Genomic DNA, 20,824 nt, shown 5'->3' with positions numbered 1-20,824 from the left:
TCAATGCCAGGTCAAGACCCTCCGTGTAGGATAGAACACAGCCAATGCCCCTCTGTAAACTAGAAGAAGTATATAATCGTAGATACTTTTCTGGCCGACCTCAATATTGCATGTCTCACATACCAAACAAATCTCAATATCGCATGTCATATATACCAAGTCACAAATATGCCATAAATAATCTTTGATATTCCACATGTATCATAATAAAAGATATTTCCATAATAACCATGTAATTCAAACACATAATTGTATATAATTGCACATACTTTAACAATATATTTAATTTATAAATACTTTAAAAATATTTATATTTTTCCACTTACAGAACTATGTACGCCAAAATCAATTCAATTGGTACACTGTCCCGATATCCATATCGCCGCCTGAAATATAATATAATTTTTAAATCAACAATTAACTAATTTAAGTAATTTCAATAATTAAATAGACGATACCCAAACATAATTATTTCACGTTTAGGCGATTTCTAAAATCTTTTTAATTACTAAAACTAGTTTTTCTTTCACTATACTCAATTTCATAGTTTAGTATACTTAACCCCTTCAATAAAATTAAATTTAGTCTAACAATATAACAACTATAAAATCAAACATAGCTTAATAATAAGTAACTTTTTACTTACCTTTCAAAATTAAGGAATTCAAGTCTAATAATGTAGAACACTTATTTTCTAACAGCATAGGTGAACTTTCCTATTTTTTTCTTTCTCTTCTCCTTTTTTTTTTTCTTCTTTTTCCTTTCTTTTCCCTCTCTTTTTCTCTTTCTTTCTGCCTCGGCTTCTCGTGTGTATTAATGTGTGTTTGTGTGTGTAATTGGATAGGTTTTCAACTTGGGTGGATTGATATAAATCAATCCACCGCCTCATTATTATTTTTTGTTTTTAGTTCCTTTTTTTGTTTTTCTTTTTTTTACTAAATTAAGGTATTACACCTTGGTGCTTACCTTTCATGTTAGATCCATTATCATATCCTTATCCACTTACATCATTAATGTCAAGATTAAGAGTTATTAGAGTATTTTGTAATTCTTCAAAAAGTCCTTAACCTATTGTATTGTCCACTTTTAAAAATTCAACAAAATATTCATGTATTTGAATTGGATTACTAGACAAGTCTACACATCTTAAGATCAAGGACATTTGTTCTTGGTGACTTGCATCCATAGTACAATCAAGTATTACAGAAAAGTTTTTTGCTTTTTAGATTTTCTTAATAATTGTGCTTTTGATTTTGGAAGCCAAAGAAGCTATCAACTCATTTTGAATTTTATGTGAAAGATAATGATATTGAATTTCATTACTTTCTATGCCGCATATGTTCCTTCATGATAGGATCCCACTTTGCAATCATTTCAATTAGTCCTAAGAAATTCCCGTTACTATCCTCAAGTGGTCTCTCGTTAGTTCCTCGAAAAGCCAAACTATTTTTAGCTAGGTATTGCACGACATAAATTATTCTTTGTAGTACTTCTTTCCAATATTGTTTTTCTTTTCTAATTTCTTTTTGAATTTCTACATCAATTGTTTCGTCTTTGTTCAATCTAGCACGTAAATCAATCCAAGTAGCCATGTTGTTGATATGCACACTACTCATTTCATGTTCTTTAAGCCTGACACTGAGATGTACCCAGTCATTAAATCCTTCATTTATTAACCGACTTTTTTGTAAACCTCTTTTAAATAACTTACAACAAAAACAAAAAACTCAGTCAAGATCATTTGAATACGCCAATGATGGCCTTTCACATTCTTACCATTTGATAAATAACAAGTGTAATGGCTTGAAGAGAAAAATCTGGACAAATTATCTTTTGGACCCTTTTCTAGTAATAGGTATCTTGTAGGACCATTTATCACTAGCAAATCTCTATATTCTATATCAAGATTATCCCAAGTTCTTGGATCATGGATGTTGAAGGGAATGGACATTATTATGAATCAAACCATCTACATCTTCATTAGTATCATTTTCTTTAACAGACGTATCATCAACATCTTCACTAGTATTGTTTTCCTTAGGAAATTCATCATTAACGTTATCATTTTTGTCATCATCAACATTGTCAGGCATATCATTTTCATTTTGTCTCAATTCCTCAATATTTTCATTTTTATCATCAACATTGTCAAGCATATCATGTTCATTTTGTCTCAATTCCTCAACATCTTCATTTTTATCATTTTCATTTTTATCAGCTTCAAGTATTTGGTCCACATTTTTAGTTTCTTTAACAATAAATCTATCAATAGCACCTTTTTAAGACTCCATCAACTCTTCAAATTTTCTCTTTTTGGCTTGTTTTCCAAATCCTAGTTATTGTTTTCTAGGATACATTTTAAACTTTGATTTGACAACAACAATAAAAACTATAAAACCATATAATGTTTAAAAGAGATATATATTAAAAAAAATAAAAAATTTAGAAGATAACACCTGATTAAAGATTAAATCAGCAAAATCTTTATAAGCAATTAAAGCAATCTTGATTCTTCAAAAGATCTATGTATCACCAATTGAACGAAAAGAAAGCCAAAGGAAGTAAAAATTCAATGAATCAATTTCATTAGCAGATTTCACTTATTAAATTAATAATTATAAATTATGAATGGTGAACCCATTTTCACAGAATCACAGTTAATTGATTTCACTTAAGAGTAAATCTCTTCACAATTAATTAGTTTTACTTATTAAATTAGTAATTATAAATTATGAATGGTGAACCTATCTTCAAAACATTGAAAAAAATATTAAAAAAGAATTTATATTTTCTTGAATATTTAGAGAAATTATTGAAAAAAAAAGTATGTTGAGGAAACAAAAACTCACTTTTAAGTGTTCAACTTCTTCGGAGGAAAATTATGTCGTGCTTCCTCAATCGCCAATCGTCGCTTAAGGAAAAGAGAGAATTTTTTAGAGCCAAATCAAAGATGATTAGAAAAAAAGATGATTTCTGAAGAGTACATATAATCAGAAATTTTAATACATAACCTAGAGCTTCTGCAATTTCCGATTTTTGAAGGTACGTTTCCTTGGAGTTTATTGCTCTTCTCCAAAGAGACGATTGGAAAAGGAACCGCTCAATTTTTCTTTCTTCTCTTAGTTCTCAACGGCCAGATCTCTCTTTTCCCTTTTCCCTCACATTAATGACATTATCTAAGGTAGGAAAACTATTTAAGAGTATAATATTCAAGGAAATTATAATTAGTTAGCCACATTATTCTTAATTTTAATATCTTATGCATGATAATAAAAATTTTATATTTTTAAAACTAATATATATTTTAAATATTTAATTATAAATAAACATACAACTATAACAAAAAAAAAATAATTTGTGCCCCTACAATTTTGAGGCTCTTGTACGTTCGCTCAATTTGCGCACCCTCAAGGCCGTTTTTGCATATGCTATACACAATACAAAGAAAGATGAAACTCTGGCAAGATTTCATAATTCCTATGACACGAACCAATTTTTTTGACGTGACTAACAAACCTTTTTCCACTTTGCAATTAAATTACGATCTGCATAGCCCTGCTCCAAGCAGAATTCATATAATTCCTTTGAAATTTCCTTCCTCTTGTGATAAAGGTAAAAAAAATGACATCATAGAAATAATAGAAACCTTCTCTCATCTTTGCTTGTAGTTCACCCAACCCTCCAGGTAATTCACCCTGTTTGTCTTCACCTTAGGCATATGTCTTCTGCATAAACATGAAAAGTGTAAGATGAGAAATTATGTTGGCAAAAAGCACAAAATGTCTGATGATGAGTTTTTTTATGTGCCATTTAACACGAAAATGATAATCCACCAACTCAGTATGTCTTGCTCATTTTAATTGGAAGGAAAATAAGATACTTAACATTTCCTGTCTGGACAAGGGAATTCACTCTTCTTCAAGTTTATGACCAAGTAAAAGTTCAACCTCTTTGGTTCTAAATGACAGCATTGAGAAATTTAGCCTACAGGAAGCATATCCCCAAGAAATCTCATTATTGAATCCTAAAGAATAATCTAACTATTTGTCATTAAAAAAGGATTCACGTTTCACATCAGTGAAAACGAACGAGAAGTGTCACAAGAAGATGCAAGAACTTCTTAGCTCTTCCTCTCAAAAATCCGATTTGGGTTCTCTAATCAAAATAATGAAAATAATAATAAAAAAATAAAAAGTAGCCACATGTTACATCAGCTAGTGCATATGTTGTAGATTTAGAAAAATCAAAATAGATAGATATGGCTTTACATTTTCCGAAGTAGGTAAAAACAAGCAAAATTGCAAATAAGCCCTTATGATTTGCAAATACTGCTAGTACCACGTTGTGACTTCAAAATAGACGTTCAACATTTCGTGGTTATCGGTAGAGTTTAGCAAACATATCGGTAGAGTTTAGCAAACCATATCCTGGGGGAGATCACTTGTAGGACATAATGCTAATGCATGTTTCACACGAGCAAGAAAGCATTGGTTTTTTAATCTTATTATGGTCGTACGAAAGAGCATATCTGATCAAGTTCAAGTACGTACCTGAACTTCATTATGTCATAATTAGGTCCTCAGTTTTTACTTTATTTACAATGATATCACTTCAACCATGTTCGATAGTAAAAGGATAAACAACATAGATGTTGACGTGCGATAAATAATTCTCATGTTGACACGAATCATCAACAGTCACGTCAGTGTTCCTGTTTGCCAAGTTTACAAACTTGGACGTAGTGACTTGGCTATAGGGAAATTGAATACTCAGTACCTTGTCAATTAAAACTGCGGATTTAAAATTAGAAATTAATTGCAACAAGTCATTTATTAATTGTGCTAAATGTTTAGTCAATCAAGTCAATTTATCCAATGTTGAACTGTCACAATTTGTAATATAAAATCAATAAAGAACACAAGAATTGTTGACGAAGAAACCTAATTGGGTAAAAATTCAGGAATTAAGTCAGTAACCTCCACTATAGACAATAAGAACACCTTGTTCTTGTACTCTTCGTGTGCTTCTGGTCCAACCTCCCTCAATCTTCAGCAACCTAACAAAGTTATTGAGAAAGTACCTTCATGTATATATATAGGCTCTATTTGAGCCGTATTTTTTCAAAAAAATACAATCTTAAACAATGATTTGATATTATTTCAATCACACATTCTTCAATAAAATAATTTTACACGTAAATCCAAAATTTTACCTCATTTTTTAACTATATATTTTCCATCAATCTACTATTCCAAAATACATTCATTCAAAATAATGTGACTCAAACACACACATAGGAAGTGGGTATTTTGAATTATATGAATTTGATGTTTTTCCCAAAGTTATGATTGAATGAACTCAAGAATCAAAAGATTAATTTAAGACTTGAATGTGTTCTTGAATCTTGGAAAGATGTTATGGAGAAGGAATATAATGAACAACCACACCAAAAACATACAAGGGCTTGGATATATGTAGAAGAAAGCAATTAGATAGCATGGGTCGGATAAAACTCTTGAAAAACGTGAACTAGGATTTTAAGAGTAACACCGTTGCTCGAATGTCAGGCTTTTGACCGATGTATCGCTCGAGTGAGAGCTGGGCAATAGTGCTTCTATTTTTTTCTGCTCGAACATCGGATGTGCAATAGGCTAGCATAAATCCGATGATTTTTTCCTCCTTATTCCAAACTCAAACCCTAAATTTGGATAGAAAATAATTAATTTTTAAATAGAATCTACAAGCAACCAAAACTGAATCCATTCTACTCACCCAGTATTTCAAATTTTTCTATTAAAATAAACATGCACATAAAACTAAATCAAATCAAATCCGGAGGAGAACACAAGACTTCAACAGAATGTATCTAGGGTTTTTCCTTTCTTAGTTCAACCCCAAAAACACTATGAAAGGACTGATCTTTGTATCAACCAATCAATTAAAAAAATAGCATCTTTCTATCCAAAAATTAGAAAAAAGCAACAGAGTCTCCATTCGAAATTGTCAAGCAATGTCCATTGGAAGTACCTGATCACTCGGATCCCTCATTGATTGTTTTCATCAATTCTGCTAAATACTCTTGTAGTAGTTGATCTTTGTGGTATCATGCAAAGCCTTAAGTGTTAAATTCCCCGGATCATCCATTCCTAATAATCGTATGAACAAGATTTAGCATTCTTGATAAATTTTCACCTTAACACAAAATTCCAATGAATATCAAATACAAAATGCACCATTCTCAACAAAAAACATGGGAGGACTTTGGACTTCCAAAGCCGTCTTTAACATAGTTAATAGCTATGTGCAGACTCCATGGTACAATGTAGAGCCAATCATACGCATCCTGATTATAACGAATTCATAGCAACATTTTTATCAGCAAAATTATAAAAGTTTGGCTCAGTTTTGTAAAATATATAGTTTGAGCAAAGATACTCTTGGACCGACCAGCACTATATTACGAGCATCTGAAAAGGTGAGGGACAAGCTAATATTATTCAGTAAATGTAAATATTGATTTCAATGTCAAAAGTAAAAGGACGAGAGTATCTTACAAGGAAATCCAACTTTCCAATCCTGCTGGTAGCTAAAGGGCTTTGTCTTATTTCGATGTGGTTCCATATTAAAAGTAGTGTACTGATTTATGCCTACAAAATCAAAGGATCCTTTACCATCTTAACCTCTGGTAGCCTTGTCCCGACTCTTCTGCATCATTTGTGGATATTTACCATATACAAAAGGATGCATGAACCTGTGCGCATTAAATGGTAGGAGATGCTTATGGTTCTTTATCTTGAAAAATTCGACTGAAAATGGTTCTATTCAAATAATTGAGAAAGGAGAATCTATATCCCCCGAATAAACTGTAGTTTTAAAGAAAATATTTTCAATAAATGATAACTATAGATGGCTTATTTTTCAGATGAAGTGACTAAAGTTTTTATTAACACAATCTTGAGTTAAAATCTGTACATTTTCAACAAGAATTACTGTTATTTGTTCCTTCCAAAAGAATAGCAATTCCACACACCAAAAGCCTTCATTGGATCATTAAATGTAGAAACCTTCCAAACATTGGAGGTAAACGTGGAGTACTGACCATGGGTGCATTTATGAAATTGTCAAATTAATTGGATTTGGAGAGAGAATAGTGTTGTAACATAAAATAAAGTTTTAACCTTTCAATATTTAACCCATTTAATTTCTTTTTATTTATTTAATAATCAGTTTTAACACAATTAAAATATCATAATTCATATTATAACTTCTATTTTAATGATTTAATTGTGGGGTTGATTTTTACCTATAAAAGGTGGTTATATCTCATTGAAAAGGAAAACTAGAACACAATAACTTAGAAGGAAAACATTCTATACAATTCATACTATATTCTTATACTTTTGGCAACTCGATAAAGGTTCATTCACTTATTTCTCTATAGTTGTGCCCATAGAAGGAGCCACATAGGTTTTATCTTGGAACCGTGTAATGCCGAAAGAACCCGAACGAAGAAAAGACAACACGACTTTAGGACAGTGTCCTCAACGTTGCTCCCAATACTTGCTTTCTTTCTAACTCTTCTCTAGTTATATTTTATGTTCATGTTATTATTAAATTCTTATACTTATTATTATAATTGAATAATGTTATGTTTATTATGATAAATATCTCCATACAAATCATTCGTTTTTCCAACAATCTATAGTCATGTTGAGTGATTTTTGTGAATGAACTTTTCTCTTAGATTGTATGATAAAATTTTAGAACTATAAGATGGTTCAAGTATGTCATTATCCACACATGTATATAAACTAAACCCATTCATGCATTCAACTGGAAAAAATAAAAATAAAAATAAAAATCAGAAGGGAATTACAGAGAGAAAATAATTAGTACCTAAAACAATAATAAAAAAGGGTTTGGGGCTTGACAGAACACCATCAATTGATGGCTCTTCTGCTTCCACAGCCAGGAAAAGAAGTCCTCTTGGTGGTAATGACACGAAAACTGGTCCGGCTATGTTTAGGAAGTTAGACCGCAAGAAGCCTTCTGATTGGAAAGTTCAAATTGTTGATGATTCTTCTAGTATAGTAGTTTCGAAGGATAATCCTTTGAATAGAGGTGAAAGAGTACTGAGAATCGTTGAGGAGGAAAGAAATAAATTTACCAAGCCTAAAATAAATGGGCCCTTTTAATTGAGAACTTTGACGAAAAGAAGCAGAAATTTGGCATTTTCAAACCTAGTTCTCTTGTGATGCGATGTGACGATAAAATTTTTGTCATTGGTAATGAAACCGGAGAACTTTGTAGGCACCAGAGAGAGTGTAAGGACCTTTCTCTCATCCGAAAGTAGCTTGTTCAAATTGAAAACCAGCAATCCAATTTGTTGGACATTCTCCAGGGGTTTAAAAAATAAAAAAATAATAATAATAATAAAATTGAACTGAACTGAACTTCCTCTTTTCGTCTAAGCTAAATGAGCTAAAGTTTTAATCAACTTCTGAAAAAATTGAAAGGACTTGCGGACCAATTTGGGATACGGAATTCTATCAAATATCAGTCAAGCTCTATTACAATGAGATCTGTGGATTTTTATTTGAAAATAATGTCTTTTATCCATGATCATTCATAATTTTAATGGTATATCATAACAAAAATTAGAATGTTGTCATGCACGTGAATTGATTGGATTATACTAATTAACTGTTGGAAAAAATTGAGTGAGCGGCTCACTTTTGGCACAATTTTCGATGGGACCCGTTGGTCTAATGTGGAATATCAAAGTTGATATGTGTTCTCCTACGTGAGAACATTGATTTCATGTATTTATTTGCCAAAAATGAAGTTCGGGTGAATCAGAAATTGGAGCTCAAAGTTGGTCATTGGAAGTTAATTTTGTGGAAAAAATGCATTTATCCCACATAGGAAAGTCAAGAAAACTTAAACCACTTTATATATAGCTATACTTTGGAGATGTGTAATCATGTGTAGCATAGAGACTTTCTCCACGTACACGCGCACGGGGGTGCAAATCACGAACCGAAATGACCTTCGGACGTTGAACTTGGGTGCGAGCGCGACCTGCGCACACGAATGGCGGACCGAACAAGGCAAAAATGGTCCCATCGGAAAGCCCACGTTTTGCCAATTTTTTTTTTTTTTTTTTTTACTTTCTCCAATGACTTTTGAGTTTCTAAACTGCAGAAACTCACAATGTTTATTACTAAAACTGAAAAGTTGAAACTCTAGTGGTTAATGTCGTGACTCCAATGGACAAGACTTAGTCTATATAAGGGAGCTCACTCTAACAGTTTAATACACGAACGAAAATCTCTCTGCACACGAAAATATTCTTCCCAGTTTTCCATTCAGTGTCATTTTCCCGAATTCCAATTTCCATACAGTGTAGTTTCTGTTCCCTTCTAGTCGCGTCCAGTTCGTCGGAGTAGAACCGCGGTGCTCAGATTCTGCTTATTACCGTTGTATCCTGGGAGACAGTCGCTCGAACTGAACCTCCAGCACCTACGGTGAGGGGGCGAAACTGTTTTAAGGAAACCGTGCACGCACAGGCCTCGATTTGAAATCTGCTATAGTTTGTGTTTTCTTTCTGCAGATTTATTTCGTTGCAGTTCGTGTAGTTTCTTTACATATTCAATTTATCCTTGCAGTTTCAGTTTCCATTTATTTCTGCAAATTATTTTCGCATCAGTTTCCATTTATTTCTGCAGATTATTTTCACATTACTATTTAGTTCATGCAATTTGTAGTTTCATAGTGTACAGCTTCCAGATTCATCGTTTATAGTTTTAGCTTGCAGTTAACTTATATTTCTAATTTTATGTTGCTAAACAATTTTTTTCCAGCCGTTGGAAAATTCTGAAACGGATTTTTTTTTTTTTGATAAATTGAAATCGTTTGCCTTATGGTTATTAATACAATTGATTTCATCCACTAGCGACTTGTTTTCTTACATTAATAAAGGTTAAAAGATTAATCCTTATTAATGTGCTTAATTAATATTCTAGAAAAGGTAAACTGTAACTCCAGTGAGTAATAGTGGTTTCTTATTATTCAATTTAGACACGTAACTCATATTTTCATGTTAAAAAAAATATAATAATAATATCATAGAGCATGACCAATTTTGATTCAGTTTTGAAAGCTTTTAATCTTAATAATTATAATAATTTATTTGGCATTTAATTATTTTACATGAGCCTTCATATTCTAAGATATTAAAATAAATGGCTGGTAAATGATGAATTTGGATTATCAATTATATGGAAAACTTGTAATAACAATATGGTTATTGATTAAGACGTTCAACGCATAATTTGTTCTATGAAATATTTATTACTCCTAGCAAGAATAGTTTTTCAGTAGGAAATTGAAAATGCACGTGACAAGATTCTTAATTTTAAGATTCATTATGATATATTATGCCTAAGTCCCAGACCAGTTTGGGTGGTTTTCTAGTAAGTAAAGTGTTTGGTGGCATGTTTATTGACAAGTAGATTACTTGATCAATGCATGTTAGTCTTGAAATCTATACTAGAGCATTAAATTTCCTTAGCAAATGTCTCATATTTCTCCTTTGACATAATTACTTTGACTGAAAATCACATCTATAAAATTCTTGTCTGGTGAGTTTAGAAATATTGGTAATTACATAAGTTTACAGTCATGAAGACTTATTTTGCAGTTTCCGATGGTTGAAACTTTATCAACTCATTCTTATATTACGATTGAGGTTGTATATCCTTGAAATGTGGGGGTATTAAATTATTTAATAGAATTTTCTTTTCTTTGGTCAATGCTTGAAGAGAATTTGGATGAATATCGAAATATCATACTTTTATTTAAATCTATCTAAGTTATTCTCATGTATTGTGACAATAATTTTTTGTGAAAATATTTAGAAGTGTTTGTAGACATGGAAAATTTTCAAAGAAGCTCCACACGATGGATATCTTTGGAACACAGAGGTGAAATGTAAGAGCTCAATAGATGCATCCCCTCAAACATGTTACTAGAAGTCAATATTAGAAATTTCATGAAGTTATCTTATTATAATTATATATGCGATATTAACATTTTGGAAAAAAATTTATACGACTTTGCAGATGTGCAAATATGCAGGAGGAGAATAAGATTTACAAATTGATGATATCAAATAATTGTCTAAGAGAGACATGAAATAAATTATAGTCATCGAGAGGGATGGACTTAAGCCCATAAGAGAGTCACCTCTGGGAGTAATCTAACCTTTGTGATTGGAGATTTTATGAAGACGGTTCAATGTGGTAGAAACAACCCGCACTGCGTGACTTGTAATAATACTATTTTATTTGTGTTCATCTCTATGATGATAACGCTAATAATAATGTAATGTTAGGAATGGTTTAACCCTGAATGAGTACCGATGTAACAATTCTCGCGAGGTGTGTGTCACACACACCGTTGGAGGACTCAACTATGTAAGAGTTGTCATGAGACCGTAGCTATGAGATTGGACTATTTCCTAGAGACTCTTATTAGAATCAAGATTATAGCGCAGGCCATTGAAATCACTACCCGCTATGAGCTAGAGGCTAAATTGATACTGTATGTGAAACAATTGAAATTTGGTTAAATAGATCTAATTCAAGGCTTTGTCCATTATGACTCCCTTAAATGAAAATTGTTATCACTGAGTGAGGTTCAAGTCCAAAACACACTTAAACCTATTGCACAATTATGTTGCCACTATTATATATTTTTTATTATTTTGAAAGCTTAAAATTTGTGGGAGATTGTTTAAACTTAAAATACAGTTTTAACCTTTCAAAATCTAACCCATTTAATTTTCTTTTTTTATTTAATAATTAGTTTTAACACAATGAAAACATCATAATTCATATTATAACTTTTATTTTAATGATTTAATTGTAAGGGTTGATTTTCACCTATAAAAGATGGTTATATCTTGTTGAAAAGAAGAACTAGAACACAAGTTAGTGAATTGTCCAAATGGTCATTCAACTTTACAAAAGGTTTTCAAGGGGTCAATGAATTTTAAAAATCATCTAAATGGTCGCTGAACTTTGCAAAGTGACATCGTGGAAACCTTTTGCAAAGTTCAGTAACCATTTAGGTGATTTTTAAAGTTTAGTGACCCCTTGAAAACTTTTTACAAAGTTGAGTGACTATTTGGGCAATTCACTCTAATAACTTGGAAGGAAAACATTCTATACAATTTATATTATATTCTCATACTTTTGGTTACTCGATAAAGATTCGTTCACTTATCTCCCTATGGTCGTGCCAATAGAAGAAAAATCGGCTATGAGCCACATAGATTTTATCTTAGAGTCGAGTAGCGTCGAAAGAACCTGCACGAAGGAGAGGCAACACGACTTTAGGACAGTGTCCTCGACGTGGCTCTCAAGGCTTATTTTCTTTCTAACTCTTCTCTAGTTATATTTTATGTTCATGTTATTATTGAATTCTTATAGTTATTATTATAGTTGAATTATATATATTAATATTATGTTTATTAAAATAAATATCTACACAAAAATTGCCAAATTTCCCAACAAATGGAGTGGCGGAGGCAATCGATGACTCAAATAGGTCATAGGTGATTTGGGAAAATTTTAAGAAACTTAGAAAGGGAGGGTGAAAAGGGTTTGGGTGGAAATCGAAGATGACTAATTGAATGACTGATTGATGATGATGTCATCGAGTGAAATTTGTAAACAAGATCGATTAGGCAAAGAAGAGGAGAAAGAAAATAAAACTTAAAGCAAAGAAAGGAAAAAAGAAAGTGGAGGAGAGGAGAAGAAAGGGCTCTGGGAAGGAAAAAAATAGAGAGAAAAGAAAGGAAGAAACTTCTGGTGAAAAGTTTTTTAAAGATGAGGGTGTTTTTTTTTTTTTTTTTTTTTTTTTTTTTTTTTTTTGGATTTTGTTAAAAAATAATTAACTTTTATCTTTTTATTTATCTTTTCACTTCAAATATACATTTTTTAAGTATTAAAATTTTTTTTCCGGTTATTATTGGCCTATAAACAAGCCAAAAGCTTTATTGACAAAAGATATATCTTACCCATCAAAATTTTTGTTGGGAAAAATGCGAATTTTTGTGGCACAAATCTTCCCATTATTGAAAATTTTGAAGTAAATCATAACCTTACGAAAACGTCGTATTTGTGGAGAAAAATGAGCTCCGCCAACAAATCTCAATTTGTCAATGGAAATTTTGTAAGAAAATGATAGATTTCTTGTAGTGAGGAATGAATTGTGGATAAATGGGTAATAAATGTGTCTTATGAAATATATTAAAAATTAATATTTGACTTAAAATGTAAATGACAAGTTATTTTTAATGTTATCCATGTTTGGCTATTGTTTTATAAATAGTCAAATTACTTTTTATCCATATATTCTGTAGAACTCATAAGTGCTACCTACTTATTTACCTCTCGTTTATCTAATTATAATTACATGGTTTATTAATACTTCCCATACAAGCTTTAAATTCAAGATGTGTTGAGTTTTAAAAAAAGAAAAATGAATATAATACTCAACAGTATAGTATAAAGATTAGAATTTCATTGTTTTTAATATTTTTTTGATATTATACATCACACTTTACTAATAAAAGATCAGAATTTGTATTTAAAATGCAATTATAGTATAATGTTATATAGTTTAAACGGGTTTGATCAGGAGATCAAGTCTACTAGTTTAAAAAGTCACACTTTATAGGCCCAACTAAATGAATCATTTGTCATAGCATTAAACAAAATTCTAGCAGACGTACTCATGGGCATGCAAATTCAAAACGAAACCTCCAAGGAAAATTATAAACGAACAGGGCCATGTAAGCTCTGTTCGTGATAGGGGTAGGGCTGGGCAAATTTTTCGAACCGAATCGAACCCGACGGTTTTTGTCAAATTAAATATCCGAACGGGTATCTGAATTGAGAACCGACGGGTACAGCTCGGTTCTCGGTTCTAGACCAAGAACCGAAGAACCGAATAAGAACCGAATCTTTCTAATTTTTTTTTTTATATTTAGTAAATCAAATTATTTTAATTTTAATTTTTTCTAAACAAATTAACAAATTAACGATTTTTAAATCCAAATTTTTGGCCCAATAATTTGTTTCATTTCTAATTTTATTGTTTCATTTCTTAGCCAAACAAGATCAAATCCACTAAATAACCCTAAACACTTACACTAAAATGCATAACGTTGTCTCGACTCTCGCACTCACTCTCCCAGCCTCGCTAATATTCCAAAACCTATACAATTGTCAACCGACACTGTGACCTCCGCCGACCGAAATTTTGATCGTAGCGATCATTTAAACAAGTTAGTTTACTAGTCTCTGACATTCAAAAACCTTTGAATGTATCAATAGTTGTATTTATATAATGTTGTTATAAATATTAAAAATTTTAATTATAGTATAGAACAACTGAACCGAACCGAACCGAACCGAACCGAACCCGAACCGTTCCATAATTATATTTGGACCCGACGGTTCCATTTACTAAATACCCGAAAAGTTTGGTTCGGTTCGATTCGATTCTCTTTAACCGAACCGAACCGACCCGCTCCCACCCCTAGATAGGGGGCCAAGTTCTCCTGTCATTATCGGGGACTATGTGACCCTATAAATGTAGCACTTCTTAACCTCCAAAGGGATAGAGGGACACGAAAAGTGTGTTTGGTACACATCGCTTTAGTGTGACGAGGAGGACAAAGGGACCGGGCAATGGTATCAATATCTAAAAAAGAGCATTCATTAAATGAGTTGCTAGTTATGAATATTTAGACACAAATAACCCAGAATTATAAAAGGTTTTAAAAATAATAAACAAAGTATATCGTCTGTGAATTCAACAAGCTTTGAAAATCATCTTTTTAGTCGAACAAACAATTTCAAATCAAATCTTCGAGTAAGAAAACTGGTAAGTAACCAGCACAACAATTAATTATTCATTAACAGTTTATATAAAATTTATCCAAGTAACTGTCTCAACATTACTACAAATAAAATAAATCCATTCTTCTTTCTTTCGTTCACCCCGTTACCAGAATTTTTCTATAATTTCTTTTCATGCATGATATAACAAATGGAGATTCATCACTTTACAACTCCGAAGATCAACTATTCGCTACAATTAGTTCTGGATAATCACTTTGGAATTGAGGATTTGGAGGAGCAATCACCATACGTTAGAAATTGATGCACCACCTTTCTGTGGAAATTCCTGTGACAATTGCATGCAGCACACTTGAGAGCTCCATGGCTTCCTTCTTCTCCGGCCGGCATGAATTTACAGCACCCATCGACTACGTATTTCCCTATACTGGCTGCGTGGTTTTTTCTGCAATCCTCGTACATTATTCGTTCCTTCAATCAAAATCCCTCTCGAAATTTTCTTCAGTTCCTCTATCAGATTCATATTTCAACGAGTTTTTCTTTCGTTTCAGAGAAAAACTAGAAGGAAAATTTGGTATTCTGGGTGAATGGTTCTTGAGCTGTATTATTTAGAGAAGTTAGTGAACTGCAGCAAAAGTGGTTGTGCTCAATAGGCTGCAATGGGTGGCGAATTTATTCATTTCTCGCCTCCATTGGTAGATATTGAAGAAAGGAAGAGGAATGAAATCAATTGTATTATTCACACTTCTCGTATGAAGACGAAATTGAACAAACTAAAACAAACTCTTAACTAACTGTAACAAATTTGTGAATGAAAATGACGTGGGTAAACAAACTATTCTAGCTTCCAATAACTTTTAGTCGTTAGCTCCAGCTGTATTCCTTGCTGCCTTGCTAAATTCTATTACTCCCCCCTCAAGATGGAATGTGTGGATTGATCACAGCCATTTTGGACAAAAGAGGAAAAAGTAAAGGAGCTGGCAAGGCTTTTGTGAAAATGTCAGCTAACTGGTGGTTGGAACGAACAGGTAAAAGTTTGATAGAACCATCAGCCACCTTATCTCGTACAAAATGACAATCTATCTCGATGTGTTTAGTACGTTCATGGACTATAGGATTAGAAGGTATGTGAACTGCCGCTTGATTATCACAAAATATAATAGTGGGATCTTTGGTAGAAATTTGAAAATCGCTGAGTAATTGAGTAAGCCAAGTAACTTCGCTAGCAGTAGAAGCTAACGCTCGGTACTCCGCTTTAGTTGAGGATCTAGAAACGGTGGTTTGTTTCTTGGCTTTCCAAGAAATTACAGAATCCCCAAGGAACACGCAAAAGCCTGTGACTGACTTTCTTGTGTCGAGGCATGACCCCCAGTCTGCATCTACAAATGCACGTAACTGTAAGGAAGATTGTGCGGAAAATAGAATCCCTTGACCTGGGCTAGCTTTAATATATAAAAGATGGTGGGCAACATCCAAATGTGGCTGTCTAGGTTGAGACACAAATTGACTCAATTTGTGCACAGCAAATGTAATATCTGACCTGGATATAGTGAGATAAAGAAGTCGACCAATGAGTCTCCTATACATGGAAGCATCAGCTATGAGATCATCTTCATAAGAACTGAGTTTAAGCTTGGGATCCATGGGTAATGCAGCTGGTTTACATGCTAGAAAGCCAGTATCCTCAAGAAATTGCAACGTATACTATCTTTGTGATAAGAAAATACCCTTCTAGGCTGTGCTATCTCCAACCCAAGAAAATATTTTAAGTTGCCAAGGTCTTTCAATTTAAAATGATTGTGCGGGAACCCTTTGAGTTGATTGATTTCAAGCTGATTGGAACTAGTGATGAGGATATCATCAACATAGACTAAAAGAGCAATGAAGGCATTACCATTACCCTTAGTGAATAATGAATAGTTTGATTTGGATTGAGTGAATCCATGAGCAATAAGGGCACTTGAAAATTTTGAGAACAACTGTCGTGAAGCTTGCTTTAGTCCGTAGATTGATTTTGTGGAGTTTACAAACGAGATGTTCCCCGATGAAGATCAAGTCCTGCATATTCTCTGTAACCTAATGGTAGGTCCATGTATGTCTCTTCAAATAAATCACCATTGAGAAAAGCATTATTTACATCAAGCTGAATAATGTGCCATTTATTAATTGCAGCTAGAACTAAGAAAACTTTAACTGTGACCAGCTTTGCAACGGGTGAGGAAGTTTCAATAAAGTCTTGTCCCTCTTGCTGAGTATAGCCTTTAGCTATCAAACACGTCTTGTATCTATCTATGCTGCCATCTACTTTGTATTTGATCTTATAAATCCATCTGCAACCAATTGTGTGCTTCCCAATAGGTAATGGTATCACAGACCAGGTTTTGTTCATTTCCATGGCATCCAATTCAGCTGACATAGCATCCTTCCAATGGGAGAATTTGATAGCTTGCTGATAGTGTTCGGGTTCAAAATTGGAAGAAATATTGAGGAGAAAATGACGATGAGAAAGGGAAAAGGCCTTATATGAGATGTATTTGGATATGAAATATGGAAAGTAGTCAAATGTTTGTTGGCCATTAATCAAGAGATTACAGTGAAAGTCTCTTAGATAGGAAGGAGGTTTAGTGAAGCAAAATGACCTTCTGGAAACATTGGATGTGTAAGGTTGATGAGCAATGTGAGAAGAAGTAGGCTGCAAGTCATTTGTGTTATTGGGAATATTGTGAACCAAAGCAAGTGTGACTGCTTGTGAATTGATTGAATGTACATGTGAATGAGAGGAAGAAGGGATGTTATAGGTGGAGATGGGTATCTCAAGTTCAGGAAATGGATCAATCATATCAGAAGAATGAGGGATGGATTGAAATGGGAATATGTGCTTGTGGAATATAACATCCTTGGATATGAAAAAGGTTTTGGACTGAATATCATACAACTTGTATCCTTTAATTCCAGGAGGATATCCTACAAATACACATGCAGTGGCTCTCGATTGAAATTCTGTTCAATTGGAGGATAATGTAGAGGCAAAGCATAAACTACCAAACACTTTGAAGTGATGATAGTTGACAGGAGCATCATACAGTAGGTTATATGGGCATTGATTTTGTAAAACAGATGAAGGAGTTCTATTGATAATGAATGTTGCAGTTAAGAGACATTCAGTCCAGAATTTAATGGGAACTTTTGCTTGAAAATGAAGTGATCTGGCCACATAAGCAAATGTTAGTGTTTTCTCTCAACCACAGGATTTTGTTCAGGTCTTTCGATATGAAAACTGGTGAATAACTCCCTTGGAGTGGAAGAAATCAACAAACTTTAACTCTGGTGCATTGTCTGATCTGAACTTCTTTATCCCTTTGTGAAATTGAGTTTCAATCATTTTAAAGAATCTGGGAATGATGCTACTGACTTCTGACTTGTGTCTCATGAGATATACCCTCGTGAAATGAGTACTGTCATCTACCAAAGTAAGGAAGTACCTATGTCCAAAATGTGATGCAACATGATATGGTCCTCATGTATCACAGTGTACTAAATCAAAGGTATTTGCAGAAAAATGGTTGTTGGAGACAAATGATAGCCTTCTTTGCTTTGCTAATGGACAAACGTTACAAGGGATTGAATTATGATCCTTTGATCAAATTTTAAATGCAAAGAGTCTTTCAACAGCGCTAATTTTTGAAAAGACGAATGTCCTAATATATGATGCCAAGTATTGGCATTCACTTTATTTACAACTAAGGAAACAGAAACACAAACTTTATCAATCAAAAGATTTCTACTGTGAATTGGAACTAAATCCAATGCTACTGCACTAATGATGTAAAGACCTGCACTTCTCCTACCCTTGCCAATCATCTTCTGGTTGTCTGTATCCTAAATATCACGCTCCTTAGCAAAAAATCTGACAGCAATATTCGAATCCTTGGTCAATGAACATATTGACATCAGATTGAATTTAAAATCTGGCACATATAGTACATCTTCAAGCATCAGATTATTGCTAAACTTCACAGTCCCAACAAAATTCACAGGTATCCTCTTCTGATTTGGTAAGGTAACATACGCATTCTTAATCAATTTCATAGAGTAAAAGGCAAACTTACTGAAGCATATATGGCTAGTTGCCCCAGAATCCATAACCCAGTGCTTAGGAGAATTTAGCCATGGGTTAAGTGCAATAGAAAAACAAGTACCTGAGACTTGATTAGTATGTTCAATGAGTTTAACTAGTCAAAAAAAAATAGAAATCTAAATTTTTTTCATATGAATTGAAATGATCAAATCTTTGTTCAACTGATCCAATTGCTTGATCTACTATATAAAAGAAATAATTGGTTCTGAAAGAATCTTCAGGTGATTGTTTATAGTCTACGGTAGCATTTTCATCTAAATGTTTCTTCCTACGAATTATACGTTTCACTTGAAATAAAAGATTAATTTTCATTTCAACGGCAATTTCTTTAGCAATATTTATCACGTCATTTAATCCATTTCCCTATATCTTTTTAAAAAAAAAAAAGGCAATCAACCCTTTCATTTCCTCAATAGCAACGTCATTAAGCATATCATTAGATTGCGAGCGTATACTAATCAAGCTAACAGCATACAATATTTCATACCATATGATCATAGCTACTACAAACCTAAAATTTCCGACATAAAGGGTTGCCAAAGCTTTAGCCCGACACCTTACATCATTGTTATTTTCAATTTCAGTGACTTAAAGTAAAGCTTCTCTTAATTCAAGAGCTTGGAATCTAATTGCTTTAATAGCTTCAACACGACTTTCCCATCGTGTAGCTGACAGTGGCTTGACATTAGTTTTAACATTGTCTTTCAATATTTTCCATCTGTTTGTAAAATTAGAGAACAGATTATAAATAACTAGTTCAGCACCAAAATAATTTTTTGCTTTAACACAAGAGTTTGCCATATCACACAATACTAAATTCAGACTATGACATCCACATGGTGTATAAAATGCTCTAGGATTTATGTCTAGTAGGTTTTTTTTTTTTTTTTAACACCTTGGTGCTTACATTTCATGTTAGATCCATTATCATATCTTTGTCCTCTTACATCATTAATGTCAAGATTAAGAGTTATTAGAGTAGTTTGTAATTCTTCAAAAAGTCCTTGACCTGTTGTATTGTCCACTTTTAAAAAATCAACAAAATATTCATGTATTTTAATTGGATTACTAGACAAGTCTACACATCTTAAGATGAAGGACATTTGTTCTTGGTGACTTGCATCCGAAGTACAATCAAGTATCACAAAAAAGTATTTTGCTTTTTTGATTTTCTTAAATAATTGTGCTTTTGATTTTAGAAGCCAAAGAAGCTATCAACTCATTTTTAATTTTATGTGAAAGATAATGATATTGAATTTCATTACTTTCAATATGTCGTCCTTCATGATAGGATCCCACTTTGCAATCATTTCAATTAGTCCTAAGAAATTCTCGTTACTATCCTCAAGAGGTCTCTCATTAGTTCCACGAAAAGCCAAACTATTTTTAGCTAGGTATTGCACGACATAAATTATTCTTTGTATTACTTCCTTCCAATGTTGTTTCTCTTTTCTAATTTCTTTTTGAATTTCTACATCAATTGTTTCGTCTTTGTTCAATCTAGCACGTAAATCAATCTAAGTAGCCATGTTGTTGATATGCACACTACTCATTTCATGTACTTTAAGCCTGATGCTGAGATGTACCCAGTCATTAAATCCTTTATTTATTAACCGACTTTTTTGTAAACCTCTTTTAAATAACGTACAACAAAAACAAAAAACTCAATCAAGATCATCTGAATACACCAACCATGGCCTATCACGTTCTCACCATTTGATAAATAACGAGTGCAATGGCTTGAAGAGAAACA

At 32.7% G+C, this 20,824-nt stretch overlaps 1 pseudogene; it reads right to left on the bottom strand.

The window, feature by feature from the left end:
- LOC111370139 overlaps positions 1–20,824 on the bottom strand; it is a 34,346-nt pseudogene that overhangs the window by 4,847 nt on the left and 8,675 nt on the right.

Source organism: Olea europaea, chromosome 21, assembly GCF_002742605.1.
Source record: "Olea europaea var. sylvestris chromosome 21, O_europaea_v1, whole genome shotgun sequence".
NCBI classification, from domain to species: Eukaryota; Viridiplantae; Streptophyta; class Magnoliopsida; order Lamiales; family Oleaceae; genus Olea; species Olea europaea.
The sequence above is the reverse complement of the archived record's forward strand: the minus strand, read 5'-3'. Positions and strand labels throughout refer to the sequence as shown.